General features: G+C 36.2%; 1 pseudogene across 1 annotated transcript in view; it reads right to left on the reverse strand.

Moving 5' to 3' along the window:
• Window positions 1–10,036: 10,036 nt before the first annotated feature.
• Window positions 10,037–17,291, reverse strand: part of LOC307105711 (protein SPO16 homolog) — a 28,634-nt pseudogene continuing 21,379 nt past the window's right edge. The window contains exon 3 of the transcript in view: window positions 10,037–10,532. The product of the transcript in view is annotated as a protein SPO16 homolog (transcript). The remainder of the gene's footprint in view (window positions 10,533–17,291) is intronic.

Genomic DNA, 17,291 nt, shown 5'->3' on the forward strand with positions numbered 1-17,291 from the left:
GATACAAGTCAATGGAGCACCAAGTCTTAGAGAAGCAATATGAAGAGGACAAGAAAGAACTGTAATCCATTAAGAGAAACAACCAACAACTGGGCATGTGGTACACATCACTAGTACCGGCCAATACCCATTATGCTCTCCTTTGGATACACTACATGACCTGGTCCCCTCATGTCAGGCAGAGCCATGTGTCTAGCTCTGCCCATTGGTTTAGGAGAGGAAGCTATGTGTGCCACAGCAAGCTTGATATAGAGCAATGGTAGGTTAGAACCTGGTGCATTAGTCTACTAGGGATGCTATAATAAAATATCAAGAACTGTGTGGCAAATTTGTTTTCTCACCATTACATTGGTAGGTTTGGTTTCTCTTAAGGCCACTCTCTGTGGCTTGCTAATGGCCATCTTCTCTTTTTATTTTCAAACTAGAGGCCCAATGCACGAAGATTTGTGCAAGAATGGGACTTCCTTCCCCTGGCTCCTGGCACTGCCTTTGCTCCGGCTAGAGCTACCTTTTTGCTCAGGCCCGGAGCCACCTTTCTGCCTTCCCAAGCTGCCCAGAGGCCAGGAGCGGCTGGGGCGGTGCAGAACGCCTGCGGAACGCAAGCATCCCACCCCGCCCCCAGCCGCTCTGCGCCTGCATATGCAAATCGACCCACCATCTTTGTTGGGTTTATTTGCATACTCACTCCTGATTGGCTAGTGGGTGTTGCAAAGGTACGGTCAGTTTGCATCTTACTCTTTTATTAGTGTAGATGACCTCAGTTCTGTGCACATGTATCCCTGGTGTCTCTTTCTCTTCATATAAAGACATCAATCATATGGGGTTAGGTCCCACCTTATGACCTCATTTAACGTTATTTATTTATAATTGATTTTAGAGAGGGAGGGAGGGAGGAAGCAGGTGAAGAGAGAAAAATATCAACGTGAGAAAGAGACATAGATCAGTTGCTTCCACACACATTCCCTACTGGGGATCAAACCCACAACCCAGGCATGTACCCTGACTGGAAATTGAACCTGCAACCTTTTGGTGCAGGTTGATGCTCCAACTGACTGAGCCATACTGGCCTGAGCGACCTTATTTAACTTCAATTATTTCCTAAAAAGTCCAGCCTCTCAATCCAGTCACACTGGGGATTAAGTTTTCAACATATAAATTTGGGGAGGAAGGACACAATTCAGACTACAATGCCCAGTATTATTATTTGTGTGTGATATAAAAAGACAGCACTGTTATGATAATTCATATTTATTTTTATGAGTACTGGAACTAGAGGGCTAAGAGAGCTACATAAAGCCAACTGATAATAGCAGGGATGGGTGACTCCATATATCAAAGCACTGTTGTTTAGGGCATGGTAATTTCTAATGTATTCCTCTCAAATAACTGTCATACACCTACCTACATGCAATGTTTGCTTTTTCTAAGACAACAGCACAGATAAAATATGAATAAATGAAATTAGAAAATTAGTTAAAAGAACATGCTAAAAATTAAATACACACAACTAACTAAAATAAACACAAAATATGTAAAATTTGAGATAATTATTATAATAAATCATCATTATAATGAACAAAATTGGTGGTAAGAACAAAATGAAAACAGCTAATATAGATTAACATGAAGACCTGGGGAGGTACCGAGGCCATGAAAGGGCTGGAAAAAGTGACCATTGGCAGAACACCTACTAAATCACATGGAACTCACGTTTTTTGGGAATAATATTCACTGCAGGAGTCTCCCCTCTCCAAATTACCACAGGACATTTCTCCCTTGAATAGTTTGTTTTGTCCTCATCTTAGTATACTAGTATTTCAAGCTAAAATCATGTTTTGTTTCTTTCCAAACTGAATTTATCTCTCTGACTTTTATTTTTTCAGTTGTGGTTTACTGTGTTACTTTTATCCATTTTCTCAGAAGGAAAATAATACCTGTTATCTGGGAGTTTTCCTTTTGTATCTTCTCCTTGAACTCATCAACCAACCAGTCCTCCCTACCCAGACCTTCAGAAAACAACAAATTACTAAAAAACTACCACAGTTCAAGCTGTGCCCTGGCCACTGGGGTTACAGTGATGAGCAATATGAAAACTCAAGGACCTTACACTTCATATTAGGCCATGAAATAAATAATCAGGAGACTGAGTGATAAATGCCCTGGTGGGGAACAGGGAAAGAGGAAGTCAAATAACAAGAGACTTGTAGATTTGTAGTCATAATCTGTTGCTTTTACCTCTGTTACTGTTCTGCATATTCTCATCACACTAGGAATAAAATCCAAACTTGCTAACTTTCTAGCCCACAAAGCACTGCATCATCTGGCCCTACAAACTCTTCAAGGTCATCTCCTCCATTGTCTGCTTCACTCCAGCCACATTGACTTTCTCATTCCTCAAGTAAGCCTGGCTGTAAGCAAGGTCTGCACATCTGCTATTCCTTTCAGCCTAGAATTTTCACACCAGACTTGTGTCTGACTTGTCTAATCTCTGTTCAACACAATTTCCTCTTTCTCCATTCTTTTTCCCTGCATTCTTTCAACTGTCCAAAATAGTACTAATCTTGTTTGCCAATTTATTATCTTATTATTTCAAGTAAAAAACAAAAACAAAGTTTAAATATAGAGCTCTGTAATAACTAACCTATAAAAATAAAGTTATTAAAGATTAGGGTTCATCTAGTTTTTCCCACTCTGGGTACTGGAACTTAATTCCAGAAATAGAACCAACCAACCAAAAACTACATACATAACAATAATTTAAGCTACTCTTTAAACTAAAAAAAGAAAAGATCTATTAAGAATATGTGAATTCATGCATTATAATGTGAACAATAATTTTTACCATATGTTTCCACTCACAGCTAACTAGGAAGTATATACAGAGGATTGTAATTAAAACATAATTTCACTTCTTCCTCACTAAAGAAAAGGTGATAATCAAATGGCCTGCCCAATCTTTCCTGGGGTGTCCATTTCTTCTTTCTCTTTAGTACTCACATAAAAGATTTTGGTATTAAATGTTTACTCACAGTAATGTGATAAGAATCATGCTTTTATAAGGTGATTTCGATGGTAGCCTTTGTTCCTTTACAGAACGTTCTACAAACGTGCTATGCAGTGTGGTTCAGAGATGGTACCCCTCAGAACCTCCAAAGAAACACAGATGTGAACCAGAATCATCAACTTAACAAGAGTCCCTGGTAATATTTTTCTATATAAAGGTTTGAGGACCTCTGTAGTAAAAAAAATGCTGGCCGCCAGCTTTTCTTGGGCAAGTTAAGAGCTGTATGATGTTACCACTGTTTCTCTCTAATGGTATTGTGTTCTTGGCAGCTGAAATGTCTGTTAAATCAACAAGTTCTACCTGCTATACCAATTAATGGGAAACTTCAAGGCCTATATGGTAGAAAAGAACTTTATTCCTGGAGCACAGCTAATGGTGTGACCCATCTTTATAAATAAAAATTAACTTCTAATTTATTCATCTTGCTCATTTACTATAAAAATATTGGTAAATGTTCTTTAGGTTTATTTCAGGTAAACACAAACCTAATACATATTTTGGACTTAAAATCTATTTTCAAAGTGTAGAAAATCTTTTATACTACACATCGCATCATTTCACTTTCTTGCTGTAACTTATTAACTGCACTTAAAGAAGTATGTGGTAACATCTAATTAGTGTATAATTTATAATCATTCTACCAAATGTAAGCCTGCATTCTATGTGTCAAATAGAGGGGATTAATGTAGTAAACTTAAAACCTTCATAGGGTATTCACAGAATAAAGCAAGGTATGCCTTATATAACAAGCAGAATAATACCACTCCCACGCCCAAAGATGTTACCTTACCTGGAAAAAGCGACTTTGTAGATCTGGTTGGGAAGGTGTAATCACAGGAGTACTTACCAGGGAAAGAAGGAGGCAGGAGAGTCAGAGAAGATGTGATTATGGAAGCAGAGGTCAGAGTGAGGTGATCGCTGGCTTTTAAGATGGAAGAGGACCACAGCCAAGGAATGAGAACAGCCTCTGGAAGCTAGAAGAAGCAAGGAAATGCATTCTCCCTAGAGCCTCAGAAACATGCGCTGCTAACACCTTGGTTTTTGCCCATGGAGAATTCTGATCTGCTTAACTGTAAGATAATAAATTTGAATGTTTAGGCCACTAAATTTGTAATAATTTGTTATACCATCAATAGCATCAAAACTAATACACTTAATTAAATTAATTTATGGTAATGGTAAGTACTTGAAACAAATGTATACAAACACCTGACTAGACTGCTAAAAAAAAAAAAAAAACTGGACAGAACTGTTACTTCAGTTCATTTGTAAAAAACAAACAACAACAAAAAATTGTTGATTTATCTCTAAGATGGGTACCCTTATCGTGATCCAAATCAAGGCTCTATAACGTATCTAAGCTGTATATATTTAATGTATACAACTTAATGAGTTTAGAGGTAAGTGTACACCTGTGAAACTACAATCATGCCATAAATATATTGATCAATTCTTAAGTTTTCTCCTGCCCTCTTTATTGCTTATTTTGTAATAAGAACGCACATAAAATCTATTCTCTTAACAAAATTTTAAATATATAATACAACATGGTTAATTATAGGCACTATACTCTAGAGTAGATCTCTAGGACTTGCTTATCTTATATAACTAAAATTTCGTACCCTTTACTACCTCCCCATTCCTCCAGCCCCTGGCAACCACTCTCTGCTTCTATGAGTTTGACTATTTTAGATTTCTCTTATAAGCAGTATCAGGTAGTATTTGTCCTTCTATGTCTGACATATTTCACTTAACATAATGTCCTCCAGGTTCATCCATTTGTCACAAATACCAGGATTTCCTTCTTTCTTAAGGCTAAATAATTTTATATATATATATATATATATATATATATATATATATATATATATATATCACATTTCCTATATCCATTCATTGAGGAAATCTTTATTACTATTAAGAAAGGAAGTAAACTGATATATTTTTAATATTCTACAACTTTTATTCAGACTAATCAACAATGAACCATTTCTTATTTGTCTCCATGTATGCACTTTACTATAGAATTAAACCCATTAGTGGCAATTTTGGAGACTTTTTTTTGGTTGTGTTAATTCAGCAAACACCCATTAATCATGTACTAGGCAAGAGCTCACACTCCATTCACAGAGTCATTCTGTCACTATGCAATTGTCCAAAAGAAAAGATTTCTTTCTGTATTTCTAAATTCATTAATCCAAGAGTACAAATATCTCACAAATATTTTGCAATTTTCTTTCTTTTAGGCTTTGCCAATAAAATCAAATGAGTTAATCATCTGGATGTAATATGACACCTATTTTTGGCCCATAATTTTAGCCAAAAACACCCCCAAAAACAAATCAAATAAATAAAAACCTTTTGTACCTCAAAGAAAGAAGTAATTATTTGATAGATGCCTAATAAGAATCTAATCCTGTTCCATGTAACAAGTACTATTTTTTATAAACATACATTCAAAGATTTTCTAAATGAGCATTTCCTCGTGTGAGTTGGCAATATAAAAGAATGCAATTGTGGTGTGGTTATCAGCCAGAGCTTTTATTGAAAACAGTGGGCCACTTGTTTTGATTTGAAATTTTCATGTGACAATATTTTCTTAGGTAGTGCAGACACTCTAGATTTTCCACTATTTACAAAGTACAGATTTTCACTTACTCTGGGAATTTTCTTCAATGTGTTAACAAGTAGAGAAAAACACCTGAATGCCAAAAAACAAAGAACCCCCCAAAAACCACAAGCTTTATAGATGAAAGATATGGTGAGATATATTTACAAAATGACTAACTCATTTCTATCCAACAGTTAATTTGTTTTAAAAGATTTTATTTAAATATATTAGCAAATTGCCCAGCCTATGTGGCTCAGTGGTTGAGCATTAGCCCAGGCACCAAGAGGTGGCCAGTTCAATTCCCAGTCAGGGCATATGCCCAGAGTTGTTGGCTTCATCCCCAGTAGGAGGTGTGGGAGGGGCAGCCAATAGGTGTTCCTCTCTCATCGATGATGTGTCTATCTCTCTCCCTTCCTCTCTCTCTCTCTTTCTCTCTCTCTCTCTCTCTCTCTCTCTCTCTCTCTCTCTCTCTCTCTCTCTCTCTCTGAAACAGGGGTGGGGAAACTTTTTTATGCCAAGGACCATTTGAATATTTATAACATCATTTGCAGCCCATACAAAATTATCAACTTGAAAATTTGCCTGCTATATTTGGTCAAAAATGTAATTAACTCACCCCTAATACCTTGGCAGGGCCAGACCAAATGATTTCTTGGGCCTTATACAGCCTACAGGCCAAACTTTCCCACCCCTGCTCTAAAAAATCAATAGAAACAAATAAAAATAACTTTACTATATCCAAAAGCAAACTTCTGCCTAAACGTTCTCATTTCAGAGCCCTTAGGTCCTCAGTAAGTTTTTCATGATGCTCCTAGTACAAAATAAACACCAAACAGTTCCTTTTATTTAGTTACAGCCAAGCAAGTTAAATTATTTATGCTCTGACAACTCAGAAGCCATTTTAAAAAAATCATACATGTTAATTGAAAGAAAAAGTACCATCTTCACTTCATTCTTAACTATAATTACTTATTAATGAGCTATAAGCTCCTGCTAAGCAATGAAAGATTTCTCAAACTTTGGAATCAGGTTGCATACTTTCATCCTCATTTTCTGCTCCACATTGATTTTCACATGCTACTTATTTTATCATAGTAACTGTTGAAACCTCAGCTTCACAAAAATATGATGTAATTGAAGGGAATATAGTATGACATAATGCCAAAATTGTGAACTACCTTGACCTAGTTTGTGCAACGTGCAATACATGTCACTGTATTTCTCTCAAAAAAATGTTAAACTATCTCACAGTAGCCCTATAAGTTCACTGCCCAAGTCCCAGGGTCATTTCGTATACAGCTAGAGAACCTTTGATCTACACAAAGATAGAGATAATCAGAATTCTTGATTCTAAGCTCAATATTATTTCTACCATATTAAAAATTCAGAGGCAATATATTTTATTTCTTTTGAATTTAAATACATTTTTTTCTACTTTAGCAAATGAACTTTCTCACATAGCAGGCAAACTATCAAAATAATTTGTCCACATTACATAGCTGTAGAATTTACCCCTTCATCTTACAAGGGACTTTCTTACTCCCAGCCTGAATCATAATGTTAAGAATTATATGCAAATTTTTCTCTCATTGTAGTATTGTGATTAAGATCGGAAATTGTATTACCTAGGTTCAAATACCAGTTCTGTCACTTATTCAACTATGAGTTTAATTAGTTAAACTTTCTACCTCAAGTTCCTCATTTTTAAGGTAGAGATAATAATGAATACTTTAGAGTAGTGACAAGTATTAAATTAATAAATCACCTGAATTGAGTCAGAATAGAATACTTCCATTATTTTTCAATTCTCATCACTACACATGTATCAAATAGTATTTCAGGTTTACATATAACAATATTACCTATTATTATCACTTTATAAAACACCTTGGGTCCTATCAATTTCAACTATGTGGTTCTGCCATACTAAATCTCACTTCTTAAACCATGACACTGAAATATGATATCTAATATAAGATGAAAAGGTACATATTATGAACAGAGGGGAAATGATTCCCAGAGATGACACAGATTGTAAACACTATACTTTGGAATAGCATTTATACTCTACTATTTTTACATAAGTACCAAAATATTGGTCCCTGTGTATCATGTATGCTTAAATTTCCTATCATTAAAGGACTGGAGGGGTAGGGAGTATAGTATCCGTAGTACTCAGAAAAAAATAATTATAAAATATTTTGAAATGACAATGCATTATGAATATGTTTGCTTTGCTTCCCAAGGTCATATTGTTTGTCCATGAAAAAACACAATTTTCTTAGTCATATCTATATTGACCTTGAGTACTGAGCTAATGGAATGCCTAAAAATAAAATCCCAATCCAGCAAGAGCTAATTAAATAGACAGTTATGGGATGTGACTTTTTAGAACATTATGTCTCAGAAATAAAAGTGTTTTATTTATATTTTGAAACAATGCACTCATTATGACCCGTGAGGACATACTAGTACAAATAATTCAAACCTTATTTGTTAAAAATGCTTACTAAGTGGTCAAAGTAAAACAAGTCATTAGCAACTGCTCTAACCACATTATCCACTCATACAAAATTCTATGACTAAGGTGAATGAGTGTTGAGGCACAGAATTTAGAAATGCAGCAATACTCAATAATTAATTCTTCAGTATCCAATATGGGTCAATTATAAATTTTTATGTCCTGAGGTTTTCTGTATTATGTATGCAATTTAAACAATTTGATTCAATTTGCTTGACAGGTTAAAATTCACATTAGAGCTATGAATGAATAATATTGACTTTAAAACCATGTACATTTAGAATCCTGTTTTGTTAGACTCTAAACAAGACAATGGGATGGCATTTCTTGATTGAAGCATGTGTATGAACATGACAGGATAGGTAGATTAAATTTCCTTATCTGCAAAATGTTTATGTAGAAAAGTATTTCCTAATTAGACCTATGAGGATCATAGTAAATATGTACATTAAAATATCTTCCTGGTATGAAGAAAATTGTGGAGAGACCTTGCTTAAATATTTAGGTTGCAAAGAAGCATTCAATTCCACAATTATATATTTAACTCATCCTAGGTTTTGTCATTTGGCAGGCCAGTGGTTCAGACCAGAATGAGGTATGAAAAACTGCCAATTAGCAATCCCAGGATCCTGCCATCAGGCATCTTTAACAGATATCTCCAGAATCACAATATCTTAAGTGGGGCCAGAGCTCCTGTATTTTTTTTAGGCACCAGACAACTGTGATGCTCAGACAGGGTTAACAAACACCAATGTAGGAACTTTTAAGGATCTTGATTTGAATCTGGGGAATGGGTAAAATTTTCTGTAAATTGGATATAAAGGGTGAAAATTTCTAAAAGGTGTATAATTAATAATGTGTGCAAAAGTTAGTATTGTTTGCCAAATTTTATGCATCCTTTAAAGCTCAGCTCCAATTCACCTTCATGAATACCATTCTGATTCCACATGCTTAGTGTTCTAGCTCTGCTGGTCCATTACCTATTTTTTAAAAGTCCAAGTTGCAAGTTTATCTTGGTGTTTTTGCTCTGCCCTCTCCTTCACCTGGCAAGGTAAAGACTAATCGAGAGGAGAGACTAAAGGAAGAGTACCCAGAGCTAAACAAAACCTACTTATAAGTGTCATTTCCTCTCCTACCACTTTTTTCTGTGAATATTTCCACAGATCCTAGATGAATCAATCATTCCCACTTCTATCTTCTGATAGCATTTTATTCATGCAATTTCTATAGATTAGTTACGTTACAATATAGAGTCAGTGGTATTTTGCATAGTTTTATTACGATTTCCTTAGATAGAAAACTAAGTCTTAATACGTTTTGCATCTCTACAAAACTAGCACAGTGTCTGGAAAATAGGTCTATATAAATATCTGTTTCATCATGCTACAGCTCATCTGATACTTTGTACTTCTTCAATAGCACTTACTATAAATCTGTCTTTTAATACCATGTGGGAATGTATATTTGTGCATGTTTGGGAATGTGATGTCTGCTACTTGTCTGGAAGTTCCTTGAAAGAGGGGAGTGAGTGTTATTCTAATCTGAATCCACCCACCTCCTCCCATAGACAATAGTAGATATTTTTCATGTTTCATTGGTTTGGGTTGGCTTAATTGTATCCAAGACTAATTAATGGGACAATATGTTATAAGGAAGACATTTTGGAAAACATTGAATGTCACAGTTGACTTGATTCAGTAGAAAATAAAATAGTAGTATGGTTTTTTGAAGGGGGGAAATTAGGTACATTGGAAAAGACAGCTTTGCTCAACTCCTGTTTAGTTGTATAATTTTGATGACTTCTCATAACTTTTCTTCCTTTTCACTTTTTAATTTCACTCTAATTAAATGAATCACTGAGTTTTCTCTTTTAAATTATTTTCCAAATAGGGCTTTGCTCAATCATATAAGCTTTAGTTGTTATCATTCTGTAGCAGATGTTATCTATATATGGGTTGAAGGTGATCTTGGCTAAAGTACCCATTAGCCATTAATAGCATTGACTGTGCTATATACTGGAAGTATCCATAAGTTACTACCCACAAATCTCTGCTGAATCCTGAACATCAGTTTCCATTCCTTGAGCCCATGGAGGGCAGGAGGCAGAACTATTTTGGTGAATGCTGATAAACTTCTCAATTTTGGCTAGAAATATTTTTCAATTGACATAAAGCATTCTTTAGCATCCATCAATAAAAATGCAAATCCAGTATGAGAAAATGTAATTGACCCATTTTCCACTGAATCTGAATAACTGAATCTGTGGCTTCAATTTTCTAGGGCAGTTGCAACTTCACAACTCTTAAGAGATGCACTAATAATAATGGTGGTTGTCCCTTTTTATTGTTGTTAATCCTCACCCAAGGATATTTTTTCCATTGATTTTTAGGAAGGGGAAAAGAGAGAGAGAGACATTGATGTGGAGAGACACATTGATTGGTTACCTCCCTCATGTGCCTGCAACTGAGGTACATGCCCTTGAACAGAATTGAACTCGAGACTCTTCAGTTCAAGGGCTGACACTCTAACCACTGAGCAACTGGCTAGGGCCATTTCGTTTTTTCTTTTCCAGTGCTTTCAGCCATCTGTCTTTGACCAACCCAACTCCTGATGGTGCCTCAATCTGATTAGCAGGTCCTTGGTGCCAGCTCAGTGGCTCCCAAGCTTTATAACTTTTCTACATCTCAATTTTATCACTTGTGAAATAAAAGACCATGGCCTATGTCTGTGAATCCCAAACTTTATTGATAATTAGAATCGACTAGGGAAATATGCTAAAAACACAGATTCCTTGCTCCTGCCCAAGTTCAACTAAATTTGAATCTCTGGGAATAGCATCCATATTTTTAAAACATGCCCAGTTGATTCTGATAATCATCCACATATGTTCTATGGAGCAGTAGCATCAGCAGCACCTGGGAACTTACAAATGCAATTGTCTATATCCACCCTATACCCACTGAATCAGAAACTTGGGAGTAGGCCCCAGATATGTTTTAATAATCCATCCAAGTAATCTTGATGCAACAAAATTTGAGAACCAATGGGATAGATGATAAATATAATTTTGAAATTCGTTATTTATATGATCAAACATAGGCAGGAAAACTAATCAAGAGGAATCTAGAGGAATCTAAACAAAATACTTGTATAAATGTGTAAATGCTTCTTCTAGCATGGAAATAATTGACCTGAGTTTGGCCTTTGGCCATAACAGAAATTATTACTCAGCTTCCAAATATCATATTATGTCACCTTTTCTTAGAAGTGTGTCCTTACCTCTATACCCAGAAAGCACTAATACCCTTATTCTGTCTCCCCCTCAACTCCAATAATATCCTCTGCAGATACTTACTATAACAGTTACAATACAGCATTGCTATAATTTAGTCTCAACTTCTGAGGAACAAGAAAGCCTACCACCTAACATAGTATCTGTCCCCTCGTGGACATTCCAGAATGTTTAATAAATGAGCAAAGTGATAGACCCTAAGCAACAGATGACACAAAAAATGTGATTCTAATGTTGCCTCTCCAGTCAAATCAAGATTATTAGGTACCCTGACCAGTGTTACTCGGTGGTTAGAGTGTCAGCCTGCCTACCAAAGGGTCATGGTTTGATTCCTGGTCAAGGGCACATACGTGGGTCACAGGTTTGATCCCCAGCCCCGGTCAGGACACGTGTGGGAGGCAACCAATAGATGTTTCTCTCTCTCTCCTCTCTCCTCTCTTTCTCTCCCTCCTCTCCCCCTACCCCACCTCCCTTCCACTCTCTCTAATAAGAAAAGAAAAAAATCAATGAAATAAAATATCTTCGAGTGAGGAGTAACAACAACAAAAAGATTACTAGGGGATGTAAAAACTTCTACTTCAGATAAAAATGTGAATTTTTCCATTCATAATATAACACTTCACAATTACTAAAAATAACTGAAGCTATACTAAAAACATGACCAAAAAATGATAAACAAATACTTAGTAGTCAGCTTTGATTAAATAGTCTGAAACCACTAAACTACCTCAGATTTTTGCTTGACATAACCAACATTATAAGTTGGAAGCTTAAACTGTCTCTTAAGAAACACCTAAAATGTTACAATAATATAAAAATAAAGCAGAGATTAAAAGTTTTTTTGTTAAGCAGTGTTGGGAAAATATTTTTACTAAGTTGCACATATATAAATATTTGCACATGTTTTAATGATTGAACTTCAAAGTCCATTATTTTAACAGCAAACAGCTGTCTGGTAGGAAATAAGATGATTTGTCATTACTAAATTTGAGCAGAAATTTGTATATTAGAAAAACAGTTTTTAAATTTGCAAAAATATGAACCATAGTATGGAAAACCTATTACATAGGAGGAAAAATCATCTTTATTGTTTTCTCTTTTCCTTTTAAAATATTTACTGATATCAAAATAAAACTTTAATTTGTAATACTATGGGTTTTAGCCTATCCTAAGGTATTCCTTCCTTTCTTGTGATATGTCTGTGTTGTGTTTTTTTTTAGACTAATAGAAAATGGAAATGTATCTATGTATTTTCATCTAATTTAGGAAACATATATTCTATATGTATAAACTCAAACAAGATGCTTTTCAACTACACTTTCTGCTGATTGCTTTATTACTCCTTGGTATGTAATTATACCCAATTAATTAACATAAATAATTATATCAGCTGAGACCAATAATTAATCTATTAACATGAAGTTACCCATTATCTGTCCTGTACAGCATATTCTAAGCCAGTGCAGAAACAGATCTTAAACTCTTTAAGATCCCCTCTCCTTTGAAGGCTATTTCTTCAGAGACATGAAGGGGATGGCCCTGGCTTGGTTCACCAGGCTCCTCAATGAAGCATTTCCAATAAATTGTATTATGCCTTAACCCAAATACTGTACTTATTTTACAAGGGGAAAGTTTCTGGCCTTAGTCAAAAGCACTACCTTCTTTCAACAAATTCCACCTTAGAAACCACTGCTTCAAGATGACAGCCAGCAACTATGCTTTAGGTAAAGAAACCTCAAGCTGTCACTGACAGCAGGACTTCTCAGGGGTGTCCAATAAATTCCAGAACTCCTGCAACTTTGCTGTGCTGGATCCTAGCTGTAAAGGAGGATACAGCTAGCCCTAGCCAGTTTGGCTCAGTGGATAGTGTGTCAGCCTGCAGTCAGCCTGCAGAATGAAGGGTCCTGGCTGGATTCCGGTCAAGGGCATGTACCTTGGTTGGAGGCATGCGGGAGGCAACCAATTGATGTGTTTCTCTCACATCGGTGTTTCTCTCTGTCTCTCCCTCTCCCTTTCTCTCTCTCTAAAAATCAATGGAAAAAATATCCTCAGGTGAGGATTAAAAAAAGAGAGAGAGAGAGAGGACAGAGCTAGACTCTCTGATTAAATAAATTGCAATGTTTGCCTCTTCTTTTATTGTAAATTCATCATATTATATAATTTTTTAGGTGGGGTCTTTCAAGATAAAGATGGCACTACTGCCCCTCCTTAGGAAAACTGTTTTGCTAGTAACTTTAAAGAATGTAGAGTGACTCATGAGCCTTCCTTTTATTTTCCTTTGTGGCCCAAAACAAGTATTTTGAGAGAGTTGGCTGCATCTAGAAGTTCAATCTGTGGTCACTGAAAAAAAACTGATGATAAGTGGGCCAAAGTGCTGGACTCCACAGCACTTTGCCCCGCCTCTTACCTTCTCCTCTAACTTGTCCCAAGAGAAAAGTGAGTAAAACGTCTCGGGTCAATGATTCTTCATTTTGATGGCAAAAGAAGCTAAAGTATTGAGTACTCCATCTAAGTCTAAGATTTGTAATAATATTAAACTAAATATCGGGGCTCATGGAATAATCCTGAATAAGAAATGTTTACACAGAATTCAGAGTATTTCTAGATCATCTTCAACCAATGTAATTTGCTTCATTACTGTCTTCCTTTTAAAAAGACAAATATCATTTATCCTTTGTTTTATTAATGTGCTGTGTTAACAAAACAAAGGATAAAAACTATATGATGTTATCAATGGATACAGAAAGAGCATTTAATAAGATACAACATCCATTTCTGATTAAAACAATAAAATGTATATAACGGATAGTATCTCAACATAATAAAGGTCATATATGACAAACCCTCAGCTAATACCATACTCAATGAAAGCTTTTCCTACAAAATTAGGAACAAAATGAGGATGTCCACTCTCACCACTCTATTAAACATAGTTCTGGAAGTCCTAGACAGAGAAATAAGACAAGAGAGAGACATAAAAGGCAGCTAAATTGGGAAGGAAGAAGTTAAAGTGCCACTTTTTGCAGATGACATGATTCTGTATATCAAAAACCCTAAAGACTCCACCAAAAACTATTAGAAACAATAAATAAAGTAAAATTGCAGGATACAAAATAAATGTACAAAAAATCCACTGCTTTCTTATATACTAACAATAAAATTTTAGAAATAAAGGGAAAAAAACATTCCTTTTGCAATTGCTACCAAAATAATAAAATACCTAGAAAGAAACTTAAGAAAAAATGTGAAAGACCTCTATACTGAAAACTACAAAGCATTATTAAAAGAGATTGAAAAAAACACAATGAAATGGAAAGATATTCTGTGTTCATGGATTCAAAGAATCAACATTGTTAAAATGGCCATATTACCCAAAGCAATACCCAGATTTAATGCAATCCCCATCAAAATGCCAATGTCATTTCTTAAAGAAATAGAAAAAAATGTATCCGATTTGTATGGAACCCAAAAAGACCCTGAATAGCCAAAACAATCTTGAGAAAAAGAACAAAGCCAGAGGTATCATACTACCTAACTTTAAATTGTACTACAAAGAAATGGTCACAAAAATAGCATGGGGGAAAAATAAAATAAATCTATACTAATAAAAGGGTAATATGCTAAGTATACTGGACATCTTCTGGATGTCCTTCTGGACAAAGCCACGGTGGCAGGGGCTGAGGCAGAGGCGGTTAGGGATGATCAGGCTGGCAGCGGGGAGCAGTTAAGGGGTGATCAGGCCAGCAGGGGAGCAGTTAGAAGGCGATCAGTCTGGCAGGAGAGGGCAGTTAGGGGGTGATCAGGCTGACAGGGGAGGGCAGTTAGGGGTGATCAGGCTGGCAGCGGGGAGCAGTTAGGGGGCGATCAGGCTGGCAGGGGAGGGCAGTTAGGGGCAATCAGGCCGGCAAGCAGAGGCGGTTAGGGGCAATCAGGCCAGCAGGCAGAGGCAGTTAGGGGCGATCAGGCAGGCAGGCAGAGGGGCTAGAGGTGATCAGGCAGGCAGGCAGAGGGGTTAGGGGCAATTAGGCAGGCAGGCAGGTGAGCGGTTAGGAGCCAGCAGTCCCGGATTGCGAGAGGTAGTCCGACTGCCGGTTTAGGACCCGATCCCAAAGGGATCGGGCCTAAACCAGCAGTTGGACACCCCCCAAGGGGTCCTGGATTGGAGAGGGTGCAGGCCAGGCTGAGGGACCCCCCTCCAGGCTGAGGGACACCCCCTCCAATTTCATGCACTGGGCCTCTAGTAAGCAAGTAAGTAAGTAAATAAATAAATAAATAAATAAATAAATAATAAATTAGCATGCTATTGTCAGAGAAACAGAAACACAGACCAATGGAAAAGAACTGAGAGCCCAGAATAAAATGACGTGTATATGGGCAAATAATTTTTGACAAAGGAACCAAAAATACACAATGGAGAAAAGAAAGCCTCTTCAATAAACGGTGGTGGGAAAATTAGAAAGCCACATGCAAAAGAATGAAATGAGACTCCAGTTTGTTCCCATATACAAAAATTCAAAATGAATCAAAGATTGAAACATAAGATCAGCCGAAACCAGTTTGGCTCAGTGGATAGAGCGTCAGCCTACAGACTCAAGGGTCCCAGGTTCGATTCCGGTCAAGGGCATGTACCTTGGTTGCGGGCACATCCCCAGTAGGGGGTGTGCAAGAGGCAGCTGTTCAATGTTTCTTTCTCTCTATCCCTCTCTCTTCCTCTCTGTAAAAAATCAATAAAATATATTTTTTAAAAAAAGAAACATAAGATCAGAAACAATAAATTATATAGAAAAAAACATAGGTACTAAATACAAGGAGCTAGGTCTTAGAGAACATTTTATGAATTTGACCCCAAAAGCAAGGGAATTAAAGGCAAAAATTAATAGAACTATATCAAACTAAAAACCTTCAGCACAGCAAAAGAAACTGCTAACAAAACAAAAAGACAACCAACCAAATGGGAGATTATATTTGCAAACAACAGTTCCAACAAGGGGTTAATATCCAAAATATATAGTGTCCCCCAAAAAAGTATACACAGACTTTGAATAATTGTAAAGGCAGTGTTTATTAAAATACATTTCATTTTCAAAATGAAACAACCTGTATAAAGAACTCATACAACTTTACACCAAACAATCCAATTAAAAAATGGGCAGAGGACCTGAACATATACCTCTCCTAAGAACACACACAAATTGCCAGTAGATATATGAAAAGAAGTTCAACTTCACTATGTACTAGAGAAATGCAAATCAAAACTGCAATGAGATACCACATCACACCTGTTAGAATGGCTAGTACCAACAAATAATAACAAATGTTGAAGAGGTTGTGGAAGGAAAATGAACTCTTATTCACTGCTGGTGAGAATGTAAACTGGTACAGTTTCTATGGAGAATAGTATGGTGGTTCCCCCAAAAAATTAAGAATAGAGTTACCATATGACCCAGTAATCTCTCTTCTGGGTATCTACCTGAAAAATTTGAAAACATTTATTTGCAAATATATATGCACAACTATATTCATTGCAGCACTATTCACAGTGGCCAGACATGGAAACAACAAAAGTGTTCTTCCACAGATGATTGAATAAAGAAGATGTGATACCTGTATACTATGAATACTAGTCAGCCATAAGAAAAGATGAAATATTTCCATAAGCAACAACATGGATGGACCCTGAGAATATTATGCTAAGCAAAATAAGTCAGTCAGTAAAAGCTAAGAACCTTATGATTTTATTCATATGTGGGATATAAAACTGAAGTTCATAGACACAGACAACAAAATGGTAGTTACCAACGGG

Source organism: Cnephaeus nilssonii (genome assembly GCF_951640355.1).
Source record: "Cnephaeus nilssonii genome assembly, chromosome: 9".
NCBI lineage: Eukaryota > Metazoa > Chordata > Mammalia > Chiroptera > Vespertilionidae > Cnephaeus > Cnephaeus nilssonii.